Source organism: Elgaria multicarinata, chromosome 6 (genome assembly GCF_023053635.1).
Source record: "Elgaria multicarinata webbii isolate HBS135686 ecotype San Diego chromosome 6, rElgMul1.1.pri, whole genome shotgun sequence".
Lineage (NCBI taxonomy): Eukaryota > Metazoa > Chordata > Lepidosauria > Squamata > Anguidae > Elgaria > Elgaria multicarinata.
The window spans coordinates 38,814,109-38,830,186 of NC_086176.1; the positions used below are offsets into that span (position 1 = coordinate 38,814,109).

The following is a 16,078-nucleotide window of genomic DNA, read 5'->3' on the forward strand; positions in this document are numbered from 1 at the left end:
GGAATGGGGATGAGCTATCCTACATCCCACTTCTTGTGTGAAACGCTCAATAGTGATTCACCCAGCACCATTTTGTTGTGTGAATAATGGTTTGCAAGACAAATGCTGGAAAGCAAGGGCATAGGAAACTGATGCCATTTGAGATATTCACAAGCTCTGTCAGACCTCCACAACTTGTGAATCCACTAAATATAGATCACTAACCGTGCCTGTTGGCCCACAAAACTTTGTAAACCTCTTGATGTTGCTGCCTGTCAGACTATAGTCCCTGCAGCTTTGTGGATCAAAAGTTGTGCAGGCCTAATCTATTCCTTAAAGAGGTGGTTTATTTTTTGTGGGGAAATTAAAATCATGCAAGCAAAAATATGAATCCTCTTATTTAATTTTATCAGTTTATTTATATTCTCTGAATAATTACTTTATGAGACTGGAGATCTCATGATGTTAAGATTCTCAGTTCTATTTCCTTATTCTCTTTTTTTGTTGCCTCTCTTCCTTCATCCTCCAAACCAAAAGTGACCTCCCAGCAGTGTTCTTCCTCTCCTCTACCAACCTCTTGATATACGTCCTCTGGTTTCTTGAAGGATTTCTTCTTTTTCTTTTTCTTTGACTGCTCCTCCTCCTTCATGGAAATAAAAAAGAGGCCAGCTTTACATTTGGTAAAAGTTTCACACAAAGGGGCAGGTCTATTTTTAAATTTCTTTCCCACACTTTGAAATAAGAAGCATTCTGATTAAAGTAGTTAACCCAAGGTCATCTTTCATATCTGATGATTTCGGCTATGCTGATATGGGATTTACAAAATGTTTTAGAACTTGAGGTGATCTTTTTGGGTCACCTTCTCTCATGTAGAGAACTGTACAGAAATAGGCCATCGGAAATGATCATTTCTTATATTTGTTATTTGCTGAACTTATGTTGGCCCATAAGCCTTACATAAGGACCCTTTCTACAACTGAGATCCATGTGTAAAAATGTGTGTGTGTGTATGTGAGGGAGGGGGAGACAGAGAGAGAGAGAGAGACTCCATTTTGTGGATATGGTGAAATAAATCACACTGAGCTGGTTTGTACAACATTTCTTGCTCATCGTGGGTAATTTAATGAATGCCACATCATTTGCTAGGTACGTGTGGCTGCCGTTTTGAATATGCAACCCACCATCGGGGTGATTGGGAGTTGCACTGTGTCATGTGAACCCAACCAACATGGGTTATTTGTGGATTAAACAAATACTAGTACTAATTGAGGGTTATGCAAAGGTTGTTTAACGCTCAAATAAACCACGATGGCTGGGTTCGGACAACATTGCGCAACCCCAATAATCTCAATTGGGGGTTGCGTATTGAAAAGAGTGGCTACACACCTCTGACAAATGCTGTGGCTCATCGTGGGTTAAATAACCCTTGAATGTATTTTACTAGGGGTGTGCACGGACCCCCCGATTCGCTTCTCTTCCAGATTCGCAACTTCCGGATCGGGTCCGCTCTGCTCCACTCCGCCTATAGTCCGCTCCGGTTCGCTGCGAAGCTCCGGATCGGAGCTCCGCTTTCCCCCCCATAGACTTGCATTGGAATCCAAAAAAGCCTTCAACTTTTTTTCTGTTAATGTTAGAAACCTCAAACTCAGCACCATGATAGCTTATCCATGTATACATACGCATGCCAACCCTCAAGCAAATCCAAGCATCCCCTGATTTTCGGGGAATTTTTGAAAATCGGACACCCCATTTTCAGACATGGGATTTACTCCGACATTTTGACAGATAAAAATTTGGAAGCAGGCACCCTCACAGATGCCATCTAGATCCACATTCATGGCAAGTTTCAAGCAAATCCCATCATCCCCTGATTTTTGGTGGGGCTTTAACCTTTTAACTCACCCCAAATGAAATACCATGTTAGAACTACGTCAGTTTTCATGTTAGAAACATCAAATTAGGCACCATGACACCTGATGCATGTATACACATGCATGCCAAGCCTCAAGCAAATCCAAGCCTCCCCTGATTTTTGGGGAATTTTTGAAAATCAGACACCCCAGTATCTCAGGGATTTAAAGTTGCGGACAGCTCAATGGGGCCATTTCAAAGGAAATCCCAACATGCCATGAATTGGGGAGTAGATAAACCTAAATATGAATCTTCTTCCACACTTGAAAAATTTATTTGGAACTTCAAAAAGTCTAAGTGAGCGCAGGAAGGACTTATCCCCTGAGTCAAAGCAAGACACACACAAACCATCCCTGCGAGGTGGGCACAGAGGAGGAGGACTGGGACCAAGCATGCCGGAGGCTGGTGGGCACGAACCACAAAGCCCATCAGGTAGTGCAGCTCCCAGGGGGAGGAGGGAGGGAAGGCAGCCAGGCAGGCAGGCAGCAGACATTTCTGGGAGCACAAGGAAGTGAGCCAAGGATTGTTTGTTTCTTTCTAAGCCAGCAGTAGCACATTGCAAACCATCCCTGCAAGGCAGGCATAGAGGAGAAGGACTGACAGCAAGCATGCCAGAGGCTGGTGGGCACGAACCACAAAGCCCATCATGTAGTACAGCTCCCAGGGGGAGGAGGGAGGGAAGGCAGCCAGGCAGGCAGGCAGCAGACATTTCTGGGGGCACAAGGAAGTGAGCCAAGGATTGTTTCAAAGCCAGTAATGCAAACCATCCCTGTGAGGTGGGAGCAGCACAGAGAGATGCCTTTTCTTTTGCATCCCATAACTAGGAGGCTAGGAGGATAAGAGTAAAGCTTTGTGATCCTTGCTTCAGAGTTGATTGACTGCACTGTGATCACAGCCATTATTAAACAACAACAATAGTAAAGTTAATAATAGCAGTACTAATTAATATTAATAGCAATAACAACAACAACAATAAGGAGTTGAATCACAATGAAAGCCTGCCTGACTTCACTGAAGAGGAAAAGCCAGGAGAGCTTGGGCTAGGGGTGTATAAATATAAAATGTAATAAATAAATAAATAAACAAAGGAGGGGTGGAATTAAAAGCAGCAGTGTTGCTGAATAAACAACAAGAAGATTTTTTAAAAAAAGACTATGTCTGTCTTTTACCAGTAAGAGGAAAGTGGACGTGCCCAGGGGGAGGGGGATATGCCAATTTGACTGGCCCTAAGTAAGTACCAGTCTTTAAGAAGCTACCTGTCACTTCAACTCATGACAGGCATTAGCTTCTCCAGTCTCCACTGGTTACTCTTTGGAGGGCTCTGATGACCCTCCAAGGACAGGACAGTGTGTGTGCACTGGGCACATCCACATGCCCTAGGGGACCTCATCCCCTTGCACCACATCTATTCAGTTGTTCACCAAGGTTAGGGTGGGTAGCAGTGCTGTGTTTCCTATCTGTTATTTATTTGCTTAGTATATGATTTCAGGTTGTGTTTGTGCATTTGGTGGGGCTACTGTTTAAAAAAAACACTGGGAAAAGTCTGTTCAGAGACTAAGAAAGAGAAGTTTCCCAGTATCCCAAGTTACTAAGTATCCAGTTTTGCCTATCCCCACCTCCAACTTTGGGATTGGAGGATGCTTCATCAGGTGATCATGACTGGGAGTTGAATCTGCCTCTCCACTTCAAAAAGGTACCTCTCCCACTTTTTTTACCCTATTTTTTAAAAAACTATAGCAAGCAAACTGCACCACGCAGAGTGCTGAGAATAGGCTCAAAATGACCCCCACCCACAACTCTCTAAGCACAGCGAGTTTCAAATAGATAGCTTGAAAAACAAAAAAGTTATCCACTAATCTTTTCCGCAATGCAATCCTATGGGCGAAAAAATCCAAAATGGCGGGCAGATCGCTCCGTGAAAAGAGGAGCGCTCCGCCTATGGTTGCTTCTCTTCGCCATGCTCCTCCAGCCCCCCGACTCACTTCTCCTCCGCCTCAGGAGAAGTCGGATGAGCCCAATTCGCTGTTGCTTCTCTGATCCTAAGAGAAGCGGATCACCCCCCCCCCCCCCTATATTTTAGTCTCTTTCATGTGGTACACTCAGCACAAGATTGGCTGGCTTTCCACCAGGGCAAGACATAGCTAAGGAAAAGCCTAGTTCTTCTGTCACAAGCAGTGAGAGTGAAAGGGCCAGAGGCAGGACACATGGTCAAAGTCAGGCTGAGGGACAGGATCACGAGAAGGCAGATGAGACACAGATGGGCCAGAGGCAGAAGCTGTGGTCAAGGCTGGCTGATGGTCAGGAGACAAGGCAAGGCAGTCTCCTTATGGCAGTCATGGCCTACTTTACACAGGACTATTCACAGGGCTATTTAGAGCAGGTCCAGTTTAAAGAATCATAGTAAGGGTATGCTAGGAGCTTGGACAGAGAAGGCAGACCTGGTCCTGGTCTTCCCTACTATGGTGAGACATATTATTGTACTTATATTTCATTGTTGATAATAATTTCTAAATTTGCATCTCTACATATGAATTAGCAAATGCAAAGTTCATGTAAAACTGCCCCATCCTTTATGGTGATGCACTTCCTCGTTTTTTGGTGATGTGTTAAGCAGGCACCCTTAGCCTGCTACATGGCCACTCTTAGCACCAAGTTGCTCAGACTTATGAGCTGGCTTGGCCACATGGGTTTTATAGGGCCTGTTGTGTGCCGATTGGCTTGTGCAATTAGTGGATAGACTAAATGCCGGGGCGGGAGGGGAAGAGAGTGTGAGTTGACTGCTTTCGGCCTGGAACTACTGCCCTTGACTTATTAGGCCTGGTCCACCTGGTCTTCTAAGGCACTTGAATGCTAATGGCACAGGTGCTGAGGTGCTGGTAGACCCGGTTTGAGACATGCCCTGGCACTTCAAAATGCCCTCCAGTGTTTTAGTTTTAGCTCAGCATAGCTTTGTTTTCCTTTGTGCAGTTAGTTCATGCATCAGAAGAATTGGAAAGAGAAAAATAGAGAATGTAGAAATGGCTATTGGGGATAAAGATATAGTTATTGGGCAGAGGGAGATAGCTACATTTTTTGTCATCATGAGAAAAGAAAACTTCAGGGGACGTGATCACAGTCTATAAATATTTTCAAGGTAACAGTGCAAATGAAGGCAGAGAATTATTCACAGCCTCTGAAGATGGTGTGACAGGAAAACTTGCCTGAAGCTAACTGAAGTCAGCATAAACTAGATAAGGAGGACAAGATTCCTAACATTAGAACGATTACACAGTGGTGGTGGGGGGAATGGCAAGGAAAATACCTTACAGACAAATATAAATTAACAGGAAAGGTTCAGGAGCCACAGCCTGGCCATTCTTCCTGGATAATATGCTCTTTTGCTTCATTTCACAGACTCATTACAAAGAATGAAAGACTGATTTTGACTAGCATATTTTAAAATGATTTACAGTGCGACTGTAAATCCCCCAACCCCAAGGAAACTTACAAAAAACTCTAAAAATGCCACATTAGAATTATTCTGTAAAAGGTACAGATAAAGCATAAATATCCCAACCTGTTGTCCTTATGTTCATCAGTTGGTTCTTCCAGATGGCATGGAGCATTTCCACATCAACCACTATTAAACATGTAGTGGAGATATGGATCTTCCCTGTAGTGCAGAAGAACCATGCAATAAGCTGTTGAGAGGGGTGAACCCTCTGAAACTCACTTCGGATTAATTTAGAAATTCTCCGAATTCTTCAAAGGCTCAGAAAAAAATGCACACATTTGCCCATTTTATTATATTATATTATATTTTATTTATTTATTAGATTTATATCCCATCTTTTTTCCTCCAAGGAACCCAAGGTGGAGTACATAATCCTCCTCCTCTCCATGTTATCCTCACAACAACAACCCTGTGAGGTAGGTTGGGCTGAGACTCTGTGACTGGCCCAAAATCACCCAATGGGTTTCCATGGCCGAGTGTGGACTAGAACCCAGATCTCCCGACTCCCAGTCCAACACCTTAACTAGGGCTGTGCATGCCCTCCCTGAACTGCTTCGGAACCGATTCAGGTCAATCTGGACCTCCCCCGATCCACTCTGGAACTGGATCTGGAGCGAGATCCAGAGGTCTGGATTGATATTTGGACGCCATTTTGCCCCCCCTTCCCCACTTACCTGCCTCTGCAGCAAACAGCGAAGGCAGGAAAATGGGGAAGGGGAGACAAAATGGGGGCTGAATAAGCCCCCCTCCCCCACTTACTTGGCTCTGCCGCTATTGCTGCTGTGGTCCATGTGGCAGCTTTGGCTGCCGCCCAAGCCTAAGGCTGGAAATAGGTTGCGGCCTATTTCCGGCATTAGGCGTGGGCGGCAGTTGAAGCCGCTGCATGGACCGTGGCAGTGGCGGACGATAGAACCAGGTAAGCCAACCTCCCCATTTAACCTGGCTCCGCCGCCATTGCTGCACGGACCGCGGCGGAGGTGGATGGGGGAGCCAGGTAAGCTCCCCTCCTCACTTACCTAGCTCCAAAGCTTCGGAATGGTCTGAATCGTGGCCTTTCATAGGATAGGGTGACCATATGAAAAGGAGGACAGGGCTCCTGTATCTTCAGCAGGAGCCCCTGTAGATGATCTTAAGGTATGGGCAGGTACATATGGGAGGAGGTGTTCCTTCAAATAACCTGGCCCCAAACCCTTTAGGGCTTTAAATGTCAATACCAGCACTTTGAATCGGGCCCGGACCTGGACTGGCAGTCAATGAAGTTGTAAAAGGACTGGCGTAATGTGATCTCGCCGGCCAGTTCCTGTTAGTAAATGGGCTGCCCTGTTTTGTACCAGCTGAAGCTTCTGGACCATTTTCAAAGGCAGCCCCACGTATAACGCATTGCAGTAATCCAAACGAGAGGTTCTCAGAGCATGGATAACTGTAGCTAGGCTATCTCTGTCCAGATAAGGGTGTAGTTGGTATATCAACCTAAGCTAGAAAAGAGCCACAAGGTCAAATTTGGAGGAGGATGAACTGAACTAAGAGAAGGAAACAGTGTGTGTGCTGGGGAGAGGGTTAGGGATATGGGGAGAGCAGCAGAGACAGGCAGGGGGACTGTCCTCCGTTCCATATTAAAATCCACATTGGTGGAAAGATATGGGGTTTTTTAACACTCTATTTGTTTTAAAGTTAGCTTTAACAAATCCTAATATTTGTTCCTAAGCCTGACTTGGGCAAACTTTTAAAGAAGCTGTACTAATCAATAGAACCAGAGTGCCCAATATACAGTCTGCAGACTGCTTGCAGACTGAATTTGGCCATGGTGGCAAAGCAATTGGTGCTTTCCGTCTTGTTTTAAAGCGATATCAGGAAACTGTGGCAGTTTGCCACCAAAATTCAGTGGCAAATTGCCAATGGTTTTGCTCCTGCTGAAATTTGTTGGCAAGCGGTGTGTGTGTGTGTGTGCGTGTGTGTTTCCAGGGAAATAAAATTGTAGGGGTGTGCACGGACCCCCCGCTCCGCTTCTCTTCCAGATCCGCGATTTGCGGATCGGGCTGCTTTGCTCCGCCCCCACTCCGCCTATGTCCGCTCCGCTGCGGAGCTCCGGATCCGGATCGGAGCTCCGTTTCCTCCCCATAGGCTTGCATTAAGCTAAAAAAGTATACAACTTTTTTTCTGTTAAAGTTAGAAACCTCAAGTTTGGCACCATGACACCTCATGGATGTATACACATGCACGCCAAGACTCAAGGCAGTCCCATCATCCCCTGATTTTTGGGGAATTTATGAAAATCCAACACCCCATTCACACCCCTTTCGATAGCTCCATCAATTTGCAAGTTAGAAACCTCAAACTCGCCACCATGACAGCTTATCCAGGGATACACATGCACGTCAAGTCTCAAGGCAGTCGCATCATCCCCTGATTTTTGGGGAATTTATGAAAATCGGGCACCCCATTTGCAGACGTGGACTGTTCTCTGACATTTGGACAGATAAAAAAAAGGGAAGTGGGCACACTCACAGATGCCATCTAGACCCACAATCATGCCAAGGTACAAGGCAATCCCATCATCCCCTGATTTTGGGCAGGGCTTAAACCTGCAGACAGCTCAATGGGGCCATTTCAAAGGAAATCCCAACATGCCATGAATTGGGGAGTAGAGATCATCAACCTAATATGAATCTTCTTCCACACTTGAAAAATGGATTTGGAACTTCCAAAACTCCAAGTGAGCGCAGGAAGGACTTCTCGCCTGAGTCAAAGACAGACACAAACCATCCCTGCGAGGTGGGCAGGGGAGGAGGTAGGGAAGGCAGGCAGGCAGCAGACATTTCTGGGGGCATAAGGAAGTGAGCCAAGGATAAGCCAGTAATGCATATAAAATGGAATAAATAAATAAATAAATAAATAAACGAAGGAGGGGTGGAATTAAAAGCAGCAGTGTTGCTGAATAAACAACAAGAAGAACTTTTTAAAGAAGGCTATATCTGTCTTTTACCAGTAAGAGGGGGACGTGCCCAGGGGAGGGGGAAGCATCTGCCAATTTGACTGGTCCTAGTGAGCAGTCTTTTAAGAAGCAACGCTTTCAGTTCAACTCATGAAAGGCATTGCTTCACCATGCTACTCTCTTTGGAGGGCTCTGAGACCCAGTCTTAAGAAGTAACGCTCTCACTTCAACTCATGAAAGGCATTGCTCCACCGGGTTACTCTCTTTGGAGGGCTCTGATGGCCCTCCAAGTACAGGAGAGAGTGAGGGCACGTCCACATGGGATGCCCTAGGGGAGCTCATCCCCTTGCACCACATCTTTTCAGTTGTTCCCCAAAGTTAGGGTGGGGAGCTGTGCTGTGTTTCTATCTCTTATTCTTGGCTTAGTATATGATTTCAGGTTGTGTTTGTGCATTTGGTGGGGCTACTGTTTTAAAAAACACTGGGAAAAGCCCGTTCAGATGAAGAAAGAGAAGTTTCCCAGAATCCCAAGTTACCCGTTTTGCCTATGCCCTCCTCTAACTTTGGGATCATGTGATGATGACCGGGAGTTGACTCTGCCCCTCAGCCCTTCGGAAAAGGTATTTTTCCCGCCGGTTTTTTTTAAAATTCTAGCAAGCGAACCGCACCACGCAGAGAGCTGAGAGTAGGCTCAAAATGACCCCCAGCCATGACTCTCTAAGCACAAGAAGTTTCAGAAAGATAGCTTCAAAAACAACACAGTTATCCCCTTTTCTTTTCCGCAATGCAATCCTATGGGCGAAATGTTTCAAAATGGCGATCGGATCGGTCTGCGGAAAGAGACGCGCTCCGAAAATGGGCACTTCTCTTCGCCATGCTTCTAGGGGTCCGTGGTCCGCTTCTAGTCCACCTCTGGGCAAGGCGGAGCAGGCCAATTCGCTCCTGCTTCTACACTTCTAATCGGAGTGGAGCACATGCCTATAAAATTGCTCCCTAGAGTAGGGTAACCATATGAAAAGGAGGACAGGGCTCCTGTATCTTTAACAGTAGTATTGGAAAGGGAATTTCAGCAGGTGTCATTTGCATGCATGCAGCACCTGATGAAATTCTCTTTTCATCCCAACAGTTGAAGCTGCAGGAGCCCAGTCCTCTTTTGTATCTGGTCAAGAGGGCAAGGCTCCTGCAGCTTCAACTGTTGCAATGAAGAAGGAATTTCACCAGATGCTGCATGCATACAAATGTCACCCACTGAAATTCCCTTTTCAATACAACTGTTAAAGATACGGAAGCGCTGTCCTCCTTTTCATATACTAGCTCTACTCTAAAGCCTCAAAATTGCCCACCTCTGCTTTAGAGCATCCTTTCCCAAGAAACGTCCATGCTGCCTGGGGATAATGGAAGTTGTAGTCCAAGGCAGCCAGTGGGCACCAGGTTGGAGAAGACTGCTTTAGGGTAATTTTGAGGAATCCTACTTCAAACTGGGTGAGTGCACTTTGTAAACCAGCACTTAAATCATAATAGGCTTTTGCTTTCAGAAATTAATTCTGCAGCAAAACTATTTGCCTCTGTTCTCTTTCATTGTCAGCCATAAACATTTTCATTTGATGAATCTCCATGGGTAACAAATTTTATCCCATCACAATGTTTTAGAATCACTGAAGTGATTTGTTCCAAATCTTGATTAAAGCATTAATTGCTCCATGTTGGTAAATTAGCTCAAGGCTTAAGATACCGATTGCATTTCTTTGGTCTTCATTTTTCAACTTTGTGCTGGCTCTGTATGAAGAAAACAACACCTTGGGTGTGACAAAACGCAGAAACGTTTGCAATATCTTCCTTGGAAACACATTTCCCTTATTTTAATGGATTTAATATTCTTTGCAATTTCCATTTATACAATGTAAAGAATTACCTGGTGGTATCTCTACAGCATGTTCCTATGGTACTAGCTATTTAATCATCCCCCCTAGTTCTCCTGGTGCCAGAAAGCACAATCCTATGCACGTCTACTTGAAGGTAAATCCCACTGAATTCAGTGGGACTTCCTCCCAGTTAAGTGTGTATAGGATTGCATCTGTACACTGCAAAATATTCATGTAGCCCATATAAAATGAAAGAGGTGCAGTTTTGGTGCTTTTATGACAGTAGGAAGCTCAACATCTTTGAGTTGCAGTCAGCTCTTGCCAGGGGAAATTTGACAGAAGCTTTTCATTGGGGAAAGCCTTTCTCCATAGAAAGTATGGTATGGACTTATTGACCTGGGCCATGTTAACATTGTGAAAAAAAGACTTTGGAGGTTAGGCATGAACTAGCAATGTATTTGTCTTATTACTAACAATGGATCTTCTCACTGGTGCTGTAAAGTGTTCTTCTTATGGAAGCTTCTTTTTTAATTGGATTTCAGCAGTTTTGACAATCCTGGCCTTAGCTGGGGAATCTCAGAAGTGAAAGATACTGCATAGAATATCTTTAAGAAAAACATAGGGTGTGTATGGAAATGAAACATTTCCTTCAGGAAATTACGGTATATCTAGAAATCTAATAGCAATACAGCAGAGATGGAGGTAGCTTTTTTTTTTTAAAAAAAAAATGGAATGGGATGAAGTAGGAAACTTTTATGATTCTGTAATAGCAAAATGTGATACACTTTTGCTCACAAATCAAAGGGCTGAAGGCTGTTCAGCATCAAAGAGACCTCTGCAGGGCCAGCTGAAAGCCATCTTTTTTAATAGGTTCTACAATTTTCCTCCTTTCCCTCCATCTCTCATATAGCCATTATACGAGCCATTCAAATCCCTGAGACGTCTAGGCTAATGACTCTCATACAGCATCTAAAACATTGGGTCAGCTGTGAACAAAAAATGCATGTGCATTAGAGAGGGCAGAGCAGCTGAGAGAAAATGGAGCCAAAGTGTAAATGAATGTCACAAAGGATTGTTCAGTGTCAAAAAATGGCCTTTGAGGAATGCCAACATGCAGGTTCATTCTAACAAGAGTGGACCGGTTTAGCAAAAATATAATATTTTCATATTAGTTATGACACACTTTGGGCTTTTATATTGGCATAGCTCAAACATTGTTTCATCAGGTAACCTGTGGCAATTGAGACCAATTCGCAGCGGTTTCTGGGCTGACACAAAGGGAAAGGCCTATAAATGAGGAATTATTAGGGAGCAAACTTTAACTCTACTACAGAAGCTGGTGATGTATGGCCCATGAGGCACACGTAGTCTATCTAGTTCATCATTTTTTTTAGGCTTGTTACAAAATGTTAGTTGATTAATCATATGAGTTTAAGATGATTGATTAATTGATTAAATCTGCTTAAAATAATATGGGAATGAAGCAATAGTTCTTAAGGCAAAAAAATACTTTTTTTTTTTTTTTTTTTTAGATAATGCTTATGTGTATTGTAGCTGTCACCACTTTGGAACAGGTACGTCTTCAGGTGTGGATCTTCTACAGTGGTGTTGTCCCCACAGTTGTATTAAATATAACTAACAATTTATTAAAAAATTGGCTGCCCCATTAAATCAGGGGCTCCTTTTTAATCAACTAAGGGCACAATCCTATGCATGTTTAGATAGAGAAAAGCCCTACAACTCCTAGCATTCCTCTAAACATGCATAGGATTGCACCCTAAAAGGTTTTTTTGTTTGTTTGTTTAAAGAATTGAGACTTATACTGTCTAAATACTGCAATCCTAATTTCTACCATCCCTGCACAGGTGTGGGTAACATACAGCACCTCATCCCTTGTATTTGTACATGGGCAGAATTCAATGCTTCCCTCATGTGCATAGCCATCCCTGCCAATTCCAGTCCTTAAACGGCCCCTACTACTTGCAGAACGATAGTTTAGTCTTCCGGCAGCAATTCAAAATGAACAGAAATGTTCATTTCTGGTAGGAGACAGGTCAGCATAGGTCACATAAAGGAGCTCCGCCTACCTGCCCCCAATCCTTTTCAGTTTATTTATTTATTTATTACATTTATATCCTGCCTTTTTTCCTGCAATGAACCCAAGGTGACATACATAATCCTCCTCCTCCTCTCCATGTTATCCTCACAACAACCACCCTGTGAGGTAGGTTGGGCTGAGAGTATGTGCCTGGCCCAAAGTCACCCAATGGGTTTCCATGGCCGAGTGTGGACTAGAACCCGGATCTCCCAACTCCCAGTCCAACACCTTAGCCATTGCAGTTTTCCCTAATATACCTATTTTGTATGCATTTTTTTATTGGAGTACTCCATTGCAAAATTGAGAGAATGGTGAATTTCATTGTATAACCTGAGGTTTGGTTTGCATATAGGTTTGAAAGTTTGCAATTAGGAAAGTTGAAATGTGAACTGAACAAATATCTTTCTCAACCCTAGTTCAAATCCCTAAATTGGGTTGGGACCCAAGGGCAGAAAACAACAGGGTCCATACGCCCCTGCAAATTCCCTTCTGCAAGTGGTGAGTTTCGCCAATTCCATTGCACAAGCGGGACCTAGTGCTTCTGCAAGGTAGATTTAGTGCTTCCTAAGGGAAGCCCCAACATGAGTAGTAACTAGGCATGTGCTCCGCTCCGATTAGAGGCACAGAAGCAGGAGCGAATTGGCCTGCTCCGCCTTGCCCAGAGGCGGAGTAGAAGCGGACCGCGGACCCCTAGAAGCAAGGCGAAGAGAAGCGCCCATTTTCGGAGCGCTCTGGTTTCCGCGGTCCGATCCGATCGCCATCTTGAAACATTTCACCCATAGGATTGCATTGCGGAAAAGAAAGGGGGATAACTGTGTTGTTTTTGAAGCTATCTTTCTGAAAATTCTTGTGCTTGGAGAGTCGTGGATGGGGGTAATTTTGAGACTACTCTCAGCTCTCTGCGTGCTGCGGTTCGTGTGCTAGAATTTTTTAAAAAACCGGCGGGAAAATACCTTTTCCGAAGGGCTGAGGGGCAGAGTCAACTCCCGGTCATGATCACATGATCCCAAAGTTGGAGGAGGGGATAGGCAAAATGGGTAACTTGGGATTCTGGGAACTTCTCTTTCTTAGTCTGAACGGACTTTTCCCAGTGTTTTTTAAAAACAGTAGCCCCACCAAATGCACAAACACAACCTGAAATCATATACTAAGCCAATAATAAGAGAGCACTGCTACCCACCCTAACTTTGGGGAACAACTGAAAAGATGTGGTGCAAGGGGATGAGCTCCCCTAGGGCATGCCATGTGGACGTGCCCCCACTCTCTCCTGTACTTGGAGGGCCATCAGAGCCCTCCAAAGAGAGTAACCCGGTGGAGCAATGCCTATCATGAGTTAAAGTGACAGTTCTACTCCTCAGCTCTCGCGGTGAAGCAATGGCTTTCATGAGTTGAACTGGCAGCTGCTTCCCCCTCCCCTGGGCACGTCCCCCTATTGCTGGTAAAAGACAGATATAGCCTTTTTTAAAAAAAGTTCTTCTTGTTGTTTATTCAGCAACACTGCTGCTTTTAATTCCACCCCTCCTTTGTTTATTTACTTATTTATTCCATTTTATATGCATTACTGGCTTATCCTTGGCTCACTTCCTTATGCCCCCAGAAATGTCTGCTGCCTGCCTGCCTGCCTTCCCTCTCTCCTCCCCTGCCCACCTCGCAGGGATGTTGTGTGTGTCTGGCTTTGACTCAGGGGAGAAGTCCTTCCTGCACTCACTTGGAGTTTTGGAAGTTCCAAATCCATTTTTCAAGTGTGGAAGAAGATTCATATAGGTTTATCTCTACTCCCCAATTCATGGCATGTTGGGATTTCCTTTGAAATGGCCCCATTGAGCTGTCTGCAGGTTTAAGCCCCGCCAAAAAACAGGGGATGATGGGACTGCCTTGAGTCTGGGGGTGTGCGTGTGTCCCTGGATAAGCTATCATGGTGGCGAGTTTGGGATTTTTAACGTGCAAATTGATGGAGCTATCGAAAGGGGTGTGAATGGGGTGTTGGATTTTCATAAATTCCCCAAAAATCAGGGGATGATGGGACTGCCTTGAGTCTTGGCGTGCATGTGTGTCCCTGGATAAGCTATCATGGTGGCGAGTTTGAGGTTTTTAATGTGCAAATTGACGGAGCTATCGAAAGGGGTGTGAATGGGGTGCCTGATTTTCATAAATTCCCCAAAATTCAGGGGATGATGGGATTGCCTTGAGTCTTGGCGTGCTTGTGTATACCTCCATGAGGTGTCATGGTGCCAAACGTGAGGTTTCTAACTTTCACAGAAAAAAAGTTGTATACTTTTTAAGCTTAATGCAAGCCTATGGGGGGGGAAACAGAGCTCCGATCCGGATCCGGAGCTCTGCAGCGGAGCGGAGCGGGGGCAGAGTGAAGTGGCCCAATCCGCAAACCACGGATCTGGAAGTGAAACGGAGCGGGGGGTCCGTGCACACCCCTAGTAGTAACATTTATGGGAAGGAGGCAGGTGGGTGGGGCTTCCTTATGCAAATTCTTCCCACCTGCTTCCTTCCAGAATTGAGTATTTCCACTCATTTCAGATTGTCCTGAAAGCGCTATGTTGCCACTGTGCAAGCGGTTGGTGGCAGAATTGGTGGAGTGAAAGAGGATTGTTGGGGTGGAAGTGCCTTATTGGATTCTGCCCTAAATATTTGAGCATCTCCTTCCATACCATCATGCTTGCACATTAAGATCATTTGCTGTGGCCCTGCTCAAACACTGCCTCTGTCTCTGTTGGAGGTGAGGCATGGTTTAGCATGAGTGAGAGGGGTGGTGGTTTAGGCAGGGATGGAGATTTCCATGACATCACCTCTGTTATCATTTACAATAGGCCCAGGCAAAAGCCTTTTCATTCAACCAGGCATTTTAAACATCTTGGTCATTTACAACTCTGACTTTTAACTATGTCCTGCATCTTTCACGTTTTTATGCTTGTATTATGCTATTTCTTCTTTTTTAAAAATTTGGTAACAAGTCCCCAGAACTCTCCAGATACACAGTGGGGGAAAAAATTCTATCAAGTCAATCAAATTTAATTAAGCAACCTGTTTTGGAAATAGATGACAAAATCCACAGAGTCGTTGTCTATCCTTATGAAGCACAGAAGTCCCTCAATGCTTAAGGATTCTGTCCTCCCTGCCCCAAAACGTACCTTTCGCTATGCGTATTGTGCTATCTGTAGTTGCTCTGGAAAGCAACCCAGTCTTCTTCAAAATCCCATTACTCGGGCGAGACAAATCAGTTGGATGCTTGTATGGAAAATACTGTGGTGACAAAAGCTGTGTCAGCGCATGCCGAGGGAGAGTGTGATAAGATAAGAGGCTGTGAGTGGTAGTCTGTGGAGGCAACATAACATTATCAAACATTATCAAACTGATGACAAATCAATGTCAAAGCAAAACAATGTCAAAGCAACTTATATTATGTTTACTCGAAAAGATAAATAAATTTGCTCAAGCAATGACTCCCATCTGATAAAAACAACAACAACCACCCTCCAGGATTCTGAAGCTCTTAAGTCAGTCCCACAAGGCAATTAGAAATATCCTTACCTGTCTATTTAACATCCAGTGCTTACCTGTACACTTCAGGGCTCATGCAGCTTTTAAGTGGTATACAAGCGTCCTACTTGTCTACTTTGTGTTTCACTCTGAGAAAAAATTGTCATCCTAAGAAAATTACTTTGCTGCACTTCCTTACTCTCTCTCCTTGAAGTAATAGTATAGTACAAGCAATATCTTTTTATGCCTGAGGGAAGTGTGTGTGCACGACACTCCTTGTCCCTAACCGGCAATGCATTTTGCCAACTAAA

The 16,078-nt window shown here is 44.4% G+C and overlaps 1 long non-coding RNA gene across 1 annotated transcript; it reads right to left on the minus strand.

Annotated features, from left to right (window-relative positions):
• Positions 1-570: 570 nt before the first annotated feature.
• On the minus strand, positions 571-15,839 carry LOC134400240 (uncharacterized). The gene is made up of 3 exons (XR_010025569.1): positions 15,819-15,839; positions 5,447-5,542; positions 571-622 (listed from the first exon to the last, which is right to left on the minus strand). It is a non-coding gene; the product is annotated as an uncharacterized LOC134400240 (long non-coding RNA).
• Between the last annotated feature and the right edge of the window lie 239 nt (positions 15,840-16,078).